Here is an 11,507-nt window from a genome sequence, read left to right on the forward strand (position 1 = left end):
TGGAATTGCTGGGTCAAATGGTATCTCTATTTGCAACTTTTTGAGAAAGCGCCATACTGCTTTCCACAGGGGTTGCACCATTTTACACTCTGCTTGGGATTTCTTGCTTCTCCAAATAAACTTCCAAATTTCCCTTTTGATCTCCTTGAAAAATGAATTTGGTATCTGTATTGGGATTGCATTGAACATGCAGATTGCTTTTGGTAGGACCATCATTTTTACAATATTGTGTCTTTCTACCCATGAACTGGGCACATTTTTCCATTTCTTTAGGTCTTTTATTGTGTCTCACAGAAATGTTCTGTAGTTTTCTTTGTATAGGTCTTTTTTATCTCTAATTAGGTTCACTCCAAAATAACTTGATTTATGGTTGGCTATAATAAATGGTGTTGATTTCCTCCTCTGAGTTCTGAGTTACTGTAGAGGAATCCCACTGAATTTTGGAAATTGATTTTATATCCTGCCACTCTACTAAACTGGCCTACTAATTCCACAATGAAATATTATATAACTCCTGTAATAGCGGCAAAATTTAACAGGATAGCAGGTAATAAATGTTGAAGAAGATGTGGCAAGATAGGTACTCTTATATGTTGTTGGTAAGATTATAAAATGGTACAACCACTCTGGAAAGCAGTTTGCCATTTCCTCAAAAAGCTGAACAGCTGAACATAAAAATTCCACATGACCCAGCTATTCCACTTCTTGGAATATGTTGTTGTTGTTGTTGTTGTTGTTATGTGCAGTCAAGTCGCCTGTGACCCATAGCGACCCTATGTATAACAGCCCTAAACTTCGCCCTACCCTGTGCCAATCTCACCATCTCTGACACACCTACCCCCATTACCCCAGTCACTGAATCAATCCATCTCATCGAGGGTCTTCCTCTCCTTTGTTGTCCCTCCTCCCCCCCAAGCATGACGTCCCTACTGGGACCATGTCCAAAGTATGTCAGACAAAACTTCAGAATCCTTGCCTCCAAAGAGCAGCCTGGCTTCCCCCTCTCTAGGACAAAACTGTTTGTTTTCCTAGCAGTCCAGGACATATTAAATACTCTTCTCCAACACCACAGCTCAAAGGCATCAATTTTCCTTCTATCATCCCTAGTCATTGTCCAGCTCTCTTGGAATATACCCTGGGAAAATCAGAACTGAGGCACAAACAGAGACTTGTACACGTGTATTCACAGCAGCATTATTCACCATCGCAAGAACATGAAAACAGCCCAGATGTCCAAACACAATTGAATGGATTGAGAAATTATGGTACACTCATACAATTATATATTATGCAGCACACAGGAGCAATGATTTTGTAAACTACTACCCAACTTGGGAGGAACTGGAAAGCATTATGTTAAGTGAAGTAACTCAGTCCCATAAGGACAAACACTGTATAAAACCATAATTATAGAATGAGTATGAGGATCTAATGGGAGGGAGTGTGGAAGCAGAGGGGTAAGGGTTGGCAAGGGGGGTTAATCATAGGGTTGGACTATTTGATGCGGGAAGTGAAGGAAATGGGAAAGATCCAGCGTGAAAAAACCAATTTATTTGAACTCTATAAATAAACCAGTTTAAAAAAATAAAGAAGTATAATTTGCTAGATGTGCACAAACATCCAAATGGGAGAAGGAAGAAAGTAGATAAAGGATAAGGGTAGAAATTGCTAGGATATCTGAGTTTAGTGGGTAGATGAAAGAATAGGAAAGATTCAGTGGGGACTTGAAAAGACTGGGTGGTAATAGGCATAGATCAATAGTAATTAATTACATAGAATACAATGTGTATGAATGATTGTATGAAACAATGTAAAGGAAAGCTTGTATAAAACAATGTACATGAATGAAACAATGTAAATTAATTATTGTATGCAAATCAATAACATTTTTCAAAAGAAAACAATAAAAGCTGAAAATAAGAATATGCTGGACATTTCTCAAGCTAAAAGAAGTGAAAAGAAAATTTAAGTTTCAAGTGGCAATGTGGAAGAATTATATGGACAAAATGTTGAATAATATCAAGGAAAGATGGAACAAATATGTAGAGTCAATGAACCAGAAATAATGGTTGATCAATCATTTCAAGCAGTTTATGATCAAGAAGCTATAGTATTAAAGGAAGAAACCCAATCTACACTTAAGGCAGATAAGAAAGTGAAATAAGGGGCATTTACTGATGTCACATGGATCTTGGCTGAAAGCAGAGAATATCAGAAAGATGTTGTCCTATGTTTTGTTCATTAATAGCATATGTAAATCATAATAAATTATAGGTAATATTGAGAAGAATGGGGATTTCAGACCAACAAGCAGTCAAACAAACACAAGAAAAGGAAGTTGGATGGTTTAATAGCAGGAAATGTGTGCATCAGATTTATATATTTTCATCATATTTATTCAATATTTCTGCTCAGCAAATAATCTGAGAAGGTGGGCTATATGAAGACTGAAGCATCAGAAATGGAAGAAAATTAATAAACATTTATAATTTAAAAAACCACAACTTTGCTTGCTGAAAGTAAACAGAGCACAACTCACTTATTGATGAAGATAAAAGACTAAAGTGTCCAATATGCATTGCATTTCATTCTAAAGAAAAGAAGAAACTTCACAATTGGACCCAATAAGCAACATCATAACAAACAGAGAAAAAAGTGAAGTTGTCAAGAATTTAATTTTACTTGAATCCATAGTCAATGCTTAGGGAAACAACACACAAGAAGTCAAAAAATATACCAATGTGGGAAAATCTGCTGTAAAAGACCATTTTAAAATCTTAAAAAGCAAAGAAATTAACTTTGAAGATTAATGTGCCATTGTGTTTTCAATCACATCATATGAATAGAGACAAGGATGGTGAAACGTCATCTTATATATTTTGGGAACATAGCTAGGAGAGTCTATTCCTTGGAAAGGGATATCATGCTTGGAAAAGGTGAAGATCAGCAAAAGAGAGGAAGACCCTCAACTAGAGATGGTTTGACACAGTGGGTGCAGCAATGGGCTTAAGTATGTGAGACATGGTGAGGACGGCACAGGATAGGACAGGGTTCAGATCTGTTGTTCACAGAGTCACTAGCAGTCATACTTGACTCTATCAACAATAACAACAAATGTATGCAGATATTTGAATAAGACAGAAGAAGAATTGATATCTTTAAATCATGGTATTAGAGAACAATATAATGTATACCATAACTACACAAACAAATCCTCAAACAAATCTGTCATAGAAAAACGACTGCCAGAGCACTACTTCAAAGAAGATTGGTGACACTTTATCACGTCTGACAAAGTAGAGCATCAATGAAAATAAGGAAGTAGGTCAATGAGATAGACTGATAAGTAATGTTTGCAATAGGCTCAAGATACGAACCATTGTGAGAATGGAGTGAGACTGGGTAGTGTTTTGATCCTCTTGTAGATAGTCCTTATGAGTTGGCACTGACTCCAAAGCACCGAAAACAACAGAAACTTTCAGCGAAGATGTCACTGTTTCTCGTTTTGGCCCATGAGCTGTGAGCAAAAGTAGGATGACTTCTGTATCTTGCCTACCTTGAGAAGCTTAGAAGCCATATGTCTCAGATGACATAACAACACAGAAGAAAGGCAACAAAAATGGTTCAGAGTTTGTAGGAACAACCCTGCATTATGCTACGTTCTTGATACTTTGAAGTATATTGTTATCACAAGTTAGCTCAGTCTAGCAATACAGACAACATACATTGTGTTACAAAATCTGTTTACTGTCACACGACAAAGGCATAGCTGGCTGGTAAGCAGAAACATCTTCCATTTTTGATCAGTACTATGGAAAATCCATCTTGAATTCTGTAAGTAGTCCTGTATTCAAACATATTGGACCATCAGCAAACTAATGTGCTGACAACTTCTGTGCTCTCAAGTTGACCACAACTCAGCAGCCCTATGCACAATGGCTCCTATCTTGAGCCAACTTCACCATCTTTGACACACTTGACCTCACTGCTACAGTCGCTGTGTCAATCCGTCTCATTAAGAGTCTTCCTCTCAGGGAGTAGAGAGGAAAATATGTACAACAATGAATTAATAAAAATCCAACTTTTTATAAAATGTCATTAAAATAACAAAAAAAGAGGGAACAAAAGTGTCTTCCTCTTTTTCCCTGACCCTCTACCTTTCCAAGCATGATGTTCTTCTCCATGGACTGGTTTCTCCTGATAACATGTCCAACGTATGTGTGAGAGTTTCACCATTCTTACCTCTAAGGAGCATCCTGGTTTCACTTTCTCCAGGGCAGGTCTGTTTTTTCTTTTTGGCAGTTCATAAGATAGTCAACGCTCTTTTGCACAACTCAAAGGCATTGATTCTTCTTCTAACAATCCTTAGTCATTGCCCAGCTTTCAAATGCATAGAAAGCAAATGAAAATACCATGGCTTGTATCAGGCACATCTTAGTCTTTAGACTGACATCATTGCTTTTTAGCACTCTGGAAAGGTCTTTAACAGCATATTTGCCTAAATCAACTTGTGTTTTGAGTTTCTGACTGCTGGTGCTGAGGATATTGATTGTGGATCCAAGTAGGATGAGATTATTAAGAACTTCAGTCTTTCCTCCATATCTCATGATACCGCCTATTGGTCCAGTGGTAAAGATTTTTGTTTTCTTGGTGTTGAGATACCATCCATATTGAAGGTTGTGGTCCTTGATCTTCTGCAGCAAGTACTTCAAAACCTCTGTATTAAACCCATATCTTTTTTAAAAAAATTTTATGCTTTATTTACAAAGTGTGTATACATTGTTTTTCACACTGGATCTTTCTCACCACCACCACCCATCAAATTATGTGACCCTATGATTAACACCCCCTTCCCGCCCAGCCTCACCTCTCTATGCCTCTTATCTCCTCCCCCTTGGACCCTCATACTCGTTCTACAATAATGGTCTTATACATTATTTGTCCTTGTGGGACTGAGTTCATTTAGCATAATGCTCTCCAGTCCCTCCCATGTTAGGTAGTCATCTACAAAATTATTGTTTCTTCATGCTGCATAGTATTCCACCAAGTGAATGTACCATAATTTCTCAATTCATTCTATTGTGGTTGGACATATGGGCTGTTTCCATGTTCCTGCAATGGTGAATAACGCTGGTATGAACACTGGTGTACAAGTCTCCATTTATGCCTCAGTTATCATTCTCTCTGAATATATTCCAAGGAGTGGAATAGCTGGAAGACCTCCTCACTTTTAGCATGCAAGTCTGTGTCATCTGCATATGCAAGTTATTGGAGAACTTTCCTCCAATCCTGATGTCACACCTTCTTCATAAAGTCTGACTTCTCAAATAATCTGTTCAGCATATAGATTTAAAAGCTATAGAGGAAAGAAATATTCCTGAGGGGCTTTTTTTATTTTGAACCTGCAGTGCTTCCTTGCTCTGTTCCTTTGACCACTTCCTGGTGTAAGTATAGGTTTCATATGAGCACAATCAAGTCTTCTGGGATTCTCATTTTTCTCAATGTTAGCCATAATTTACTGTGATCCACACAGTCAAATGTTTTGCATAATCAACAAGTAGATATCCTTCTGTACTCTCTGCTTTCAGCCAAAATCCATCTGACATCAGCAATGATAGCCCCAGAGTCATGGTCTTTTCTAAATGTGGCTTGTATTTATGGCAGATCTCTGTTGACATACTGGTCTAGCTGTTTCTGGATAAAGCAGGATTTTTGCTTTTTTGTGATAATAATGATATTGTTTGAAAATTTGCACATTCTGTTGCATCATCTTTCTTGAAAATTGCAATAAATATGGATCTCTTCTAGTCAATTGGCCAGGTAGGCTGCCCTCCGTATTTCTTGGCACAATCTCGTGAGCACAACCGTGGCTGAATCTGTTTGTTGGAATATGTTAGTGGGTGCTTCATCAATTCCTGGACCCTTTTTTTTCCTTTTTTTGCCAGTACCTTCAGAGCAGCTTGAGTTTCTTCCTTTTTTTCTTAACTCTTGAGCATATGCTATTTCCTGAAATGGTTCTGTGTCAGCCAATTCATTTTGGTACAGTGACTACATCATTTCCATCTTATTTTGATGCTTCCTTTCAATATTTTATGCATAGCATCTTTCAGTATTGAGACTCAAGGCTTAAATCTATTCTTCAGGTCTCTCAGCTTGAGAAATGCCAAGTTCTTCCCTTTTGATTTTCTGACCCCAGGTCTTTGCATATTTCAAAATAACATTTTAACTTCATGAGCAGTCCTTTGAAATCCTCTATTCAATTCTTTTGCTTCCCTATGGCACGAGGCCAGATTCAGGAGAACTCATGTGTGAGTATTTCAGAATTTCCATGATGCATCTTTTTAAATCTCCTTTAGTGGGTACTGGACCTACCAGTTCAAGCTAGACATCTTTGGCCTTCTTTTACACTCTTCTGCCATATCTGTGAATTTTCAAAGGTAAATTGTAAAGATGGCCCAAATATTCAAATAAAAAAATACCAAAGTCTTAAATCTCCAGTTGGGACCTTACATGGACATCCAAACAATTCAGGAGACTGACTCACATCACACAGTGCTAAATACAGGTTTTTCTCTTAGCTCTGATGTAATAAATTATAAGGTTTGAGGCATATCCCTTAAGCTCTGTGAATCATAGTTCTTAATTTTTACAAGAAGGAGTTAGACCCTACATGATACCTAAATTTATTTCCTTCTCTCAAACACTTGAATTCTTATCCTAATAGCTACTTTTATCATAGAGTCAGAGAGTTCTCCTGTTCATTTTGGTTTAGGACCTTATATGAGATTGAAAAATACATATTGAATGTAAACTGCTTATACTTTAAAGAACTTGATATTTTTTTAAAGAAGCTTCACAAGTTTTATATTCTTTGGGACAAGAAGACTACTTACTGTAATTTATCCTAAGAATATAATTGAAAATACAGGTCCCCAGTGAAAAGCAATACTTAGGTTCTTAATTAATATGCAGATGAAGTAAACTGGGAAGTAACTGAACAAGAGGTTTTCAAGTATCTGACATGATAGAGGATATGGTGGTGGAGTTGTTGCTGGATGCCCTCAAGCCGAGTATGATACATAGCAACCCCAAGAACAATATGTTGTTGCTATGTATAGTCGAGTCAGAGCTGATCCTCCAGCAGGTGTTAGGAGGTAGTCAATCACATGGGCTGTTAAAAAGGTTGAAAGTGTCAACAACTGCATCTTACTTGGATCCACAATCAACACCCTTGGTGCCAGCAGTCAGGAAATCAGGAGACATATGACACTGGTAAATTATTGAGGGGCAATAATGTCATCTTGAGGACTAAGGTGTGTCTGATTCAGAATTTTCAATTACTTGCTGTACATTTGAGAGCGGGACAATGAATAAGAATGGTGGGAAAATGCTTGACACCTTTGAACTGTGGTGTTGGAGAAGAGCACTGAGCATCCCATGGGCAACCAAAAGAACAATCACATATCTCACATACTTTGGCCATGTTGCTAGGAGATGCTATTCCTCGGAGAAGGACATGATGCTGGAAAGGGTAGAGGGTTGGCAAAGGAAAAGAAGACCCTCAACCAGGTGGATTATCACGGTGACTGCTGCAATGGGCTCTTATGTGTTAAGAAGTGTGAGAATGGTGCAGGATAGAACAGAGCTCAGATCTTTTGTTCATGGGGGCACTATGAGTCATACATGACTCGATGGCACCTAACCTCAACACTGCACTGGGAAAGTCTGCAGTCAGGCAGCTCCCTAAATTATTGATAAGCAATGATATCAGTTTGAGGACTAAGGTGCATTTGATTCAGTCCATCATCTTTCTGATCACATGCATCTGAAGGCTGGACAATGAATAAGAAAGACAGAAGAATTATTGATGACTTGAGCTGTGGTGTTTGTGGAAGAACAGTACTGAACATCCCATGAACTGCCAAAAGAACAAACAAATATGTCTTGGAGAAAGTGCAGCCAGAGTGCTCCTTGGAAGCAAAGATGATAAAACTTCAACTCACATACTACAGGCATGTTGCTAGGAGAGGCTATTTCGTAGAGAGGGACATGATGCTTGGGTTGGTGAAGGAGAGGAAGACCCTCAACTAGGTGGAGTGACACAGTGACTACCTAAATGGGCAGTGTGTCAGGAAGAGTGAGGATGGAACAGAAGAGGACAAGGTTCAGAGCTGTTGTTCATAGGGTCGCTATGGGTCATGCTTGCCTGACAGCACATAACAACAATAAAATGACATGGGAAGAGATTGCTCATCTTTCTCCAGCAGAGCAGCTGGTAGATTTGAACAGTAGGCTTTTAGAAGGGCAACACAGTTCTATACCTTTAGGCCACTAGAGCTCCCTAGGAACAATATGGACAGTAAAAACAGAATAAGAGACACATTAAGAGACTTTGGATTCTGAATATAAGTTGTCCAGTTACTAGCTGCGTTGATTTGGGTAAATCATTCAATCTCTTGTTACCTCAGTTTCTTCTTTTGTAAAATGGAACAAACAGCAACATTTTACAAAAGACAACTGTGAGAATTAAAATTAGTTACTCTAAAACAAATAGCCAGACAAGCAAATAATGTACTATTAAATAAATACATGTTATCTTCAACCCACCCCAAACTACCAAGTAAAACAAATATAAAATAAAATGTGTATGACTGGTTGATTGGAAAATTAATTTGGATTGTAAATTTTCATTCAAAAAACAATAATAAAATATCTCATCAAATCGCAATTTGGAGGCAGTGAGAAACAGCTGGCAGTTTTTGAAGCAGAATGATATGAGTTGATCAGAGCAAGGAAACAATGAACCTTTTTTATTCTCTGCTCTGCTGGCTCCAATTTTTCTCTGTTCAAAAAGTTAATAATAAATAAAATGAACTCAAAGCCATCTTATTATCTTTGTCTGCCTACGGCTCAAAGGAGCACTGGTGGCCTAGAGGCAAAAAGCTGTTCTGCAATCCCAAAAGGGTGCCGTTCCAATCGACCAGCCACTCCTTGGGAGAAACATGGGCAATTGCCTTTTGTGTGACTAACTCCTTCTGAAAACCCACCAGAGGGTCAGCTGTGGGTCAGTTCCGACTCAACGACACACTACAACTACAACAAAATTCAAATGGTTTTCAGTTGATTCTTAACCAGAATGTTTAGCAGTTCTGTCCCATCCAGCAGCAACACAGAAGAAACCCAGGAAATCTACTTGTAAATATTATTGTTGTTATGTATCGTTGATTCTGAACCAACCCATAACTGACCCTCTGGCAGGTTCTCAGAGAGAGTTAATCACACAGAAGGAGATTGTTCATCCTTCTCCCGTGAAGTGGCTGGTGGCCTCGAACACTGTAACAAAAAGAAATAAATAACAAAACCCAGTGTGGAACATTTGCACTCTCTAACACCCTGGGTTTCCGCAAGTCAGCATGTATTCAATGGCAATAAGACTGGTTTTAGCATTTTGGAAAGGAAGCAGGAGACCCAGCTAGTACCTGGCAATGAAAGGGACACGCAATTTATTTTGTTTTTCACTGTGGATTGGAAGGCAAGGAGAAAGGTGGAATGCTCCCATCTGTAAACACTCATATTCCAGAACATCATTATATATAACCTATGCAGTACAATCTGCGAAAGTCACAAGCTGTGGGAGGCAGAAGTCTACCCTTTAGAGAAGGAAAATGCAAATGTTTTCTAATTGAGAGCCATAGGAAAAAACACAAGCTGCACACACTGTTAAAGGTGAAAACCTGTTAGACGAGGAAAAACAAGGTGTTCCACCCGAGCTCCAGTTCTCAAAGATTTCACTGTTATTTTGTTCCTTGCCTGACTACTGCCTGCAGGTACAAAAAGCCCTACAGTCCAGAATTTTAATATATCTAAACCCAAATGCAAAGACATTCCTCTCTGAAGGAAAATGCAGGGATTTCCTCATCTACAAAGTTGAATCTAACTGCTGGCTGCCAGCAAAAAGCCAAGAGAAAAACATCAAAGAAAACGAGAAAGGCCTTCTGCAGCATTCTCTCTCCCTGTCCCCACTTCCAGGAAAAGGGGAACACTCAGGCTTAAAACAGTGGGCTTTGAGATGGAAACATTGACTTCCTAATGCAGTTCATCCTAAAAACTCATTTTCTCTCTCGCTATCATCCTCGACACTGAAGAAAATAACTTCTGATACCATCATTGTCCCCCCCCCATCCCATGCCACCACTACTAACAACATTCACATGCAATCTCTCAGCACCCAAAAAGAAAACACTTTCAAGCTGTAGCACTTAGGGATTATATTGGTGGGCCCACATTACCTACAGGCCAAATACACACACCCCCACACACAACCAGGAGAGAATTCAAAATACCACAAGAATGCAGATTGCACAGATTTGTTCTGGGGGGATATCAACCAAATAGATTGCAAACATTATGGGGACTCATTGCCTTCCAGTTTGTAGCTGACCCTCCACCAGGTTTCCAAGGCAGTGAATTGCTAAGGCAGATATCGCCCCTCTTTCTCCCTGGAGCTGCTAGTGGATTGAATCTGGCAGAGAGGTTTACATAAACACCTTTGTGTTAGCAGCACAACTCTACAAGCTAAGCCACTGGAGCACCCTGGGAAACATGAGCTAAAATCTTCTCATAAGCCACCAAAAAAAATATTCTAAATCTTCATTAACAAGACACATTTGCACATTCCAATACAATTTAAAAAAATTGAGTTTAACTCTCATTTGCTAGTCATTCAAAGCAAAGTGTTTTCAATCATATTCTGATTCTCTATCACTCCCTGCTAGTACTTTCCCAAATTTCAACTGTTTAAAAAAGATTTCTTATTCAAAGTCTTACCTTCTTACTTTTCTCAAGGTCTGCTCCAAGTCAGTTCTCCAAAGAATCAACAATTTGCCAGTCTAAAGAAAGAAGAACTGAGGATGACAATCCTTGCTAACTCCTCATTGGAAGCCAAGCCAGTGTGCTCATACCTTTCCAGCATGAAGGTGAGAAGACAAGCCTTCAGAAAGCGTGTGCGTGCATTTATATTCAGGGAACACACCCTTTGAACATCCTACTTTCTTGCCAAACACTACATACAGTAGTTTCAGATGAGTCTCATCTTGTTACCCCACCCACTAGGCCGCTAGCTCCAGTCATGTGCCACCTGTCATAATTAATGCCAGGGTAGAATGAGTGTGCTTTGTCACCTTTTTTGTCCCTTCTCAAAACTCCAAAATAAAGATGGACAGAGGCAGCAGTGACATTGCAGAGCACATTCTATCTGTTCTAAGAAAACAAGCCATTTCCTATTATTCACTGACAAACAAGAGTTTGCCACAGGTGCCAAGGGTTGGACTCACATCAAAACAGAAGTTACAGGAATAAGAAAAGATAATGGAACAAAACTGCTGAAGGTGAAGGGATAAAAGCTTCCAGCAGTTAAATATTGTCCTGATCATTAATAATTTGCAACACAGACAATGATTATGAGAGTGTTTCAAATGAACAAACATGTATTCTGGCCTCAGAAAGCT

This window comes from Elephantulus edwardii, unplaced genomic scaffold (assembly GCF_000299155.1).
Source record: "Elephantulus edwardii isolate Elephantulus edwardi_28Jun2011 unplaced genomic scaffold, EleEdw1.0 scaffold00085, whole genome shotgun sequence".
Lineage (NCBI taxonomy): Eukaryota > Metazoa > Chordata > Mammalia > Macroscelidea > Macroscelididae > Elephantulus > Elephantulus edwardii.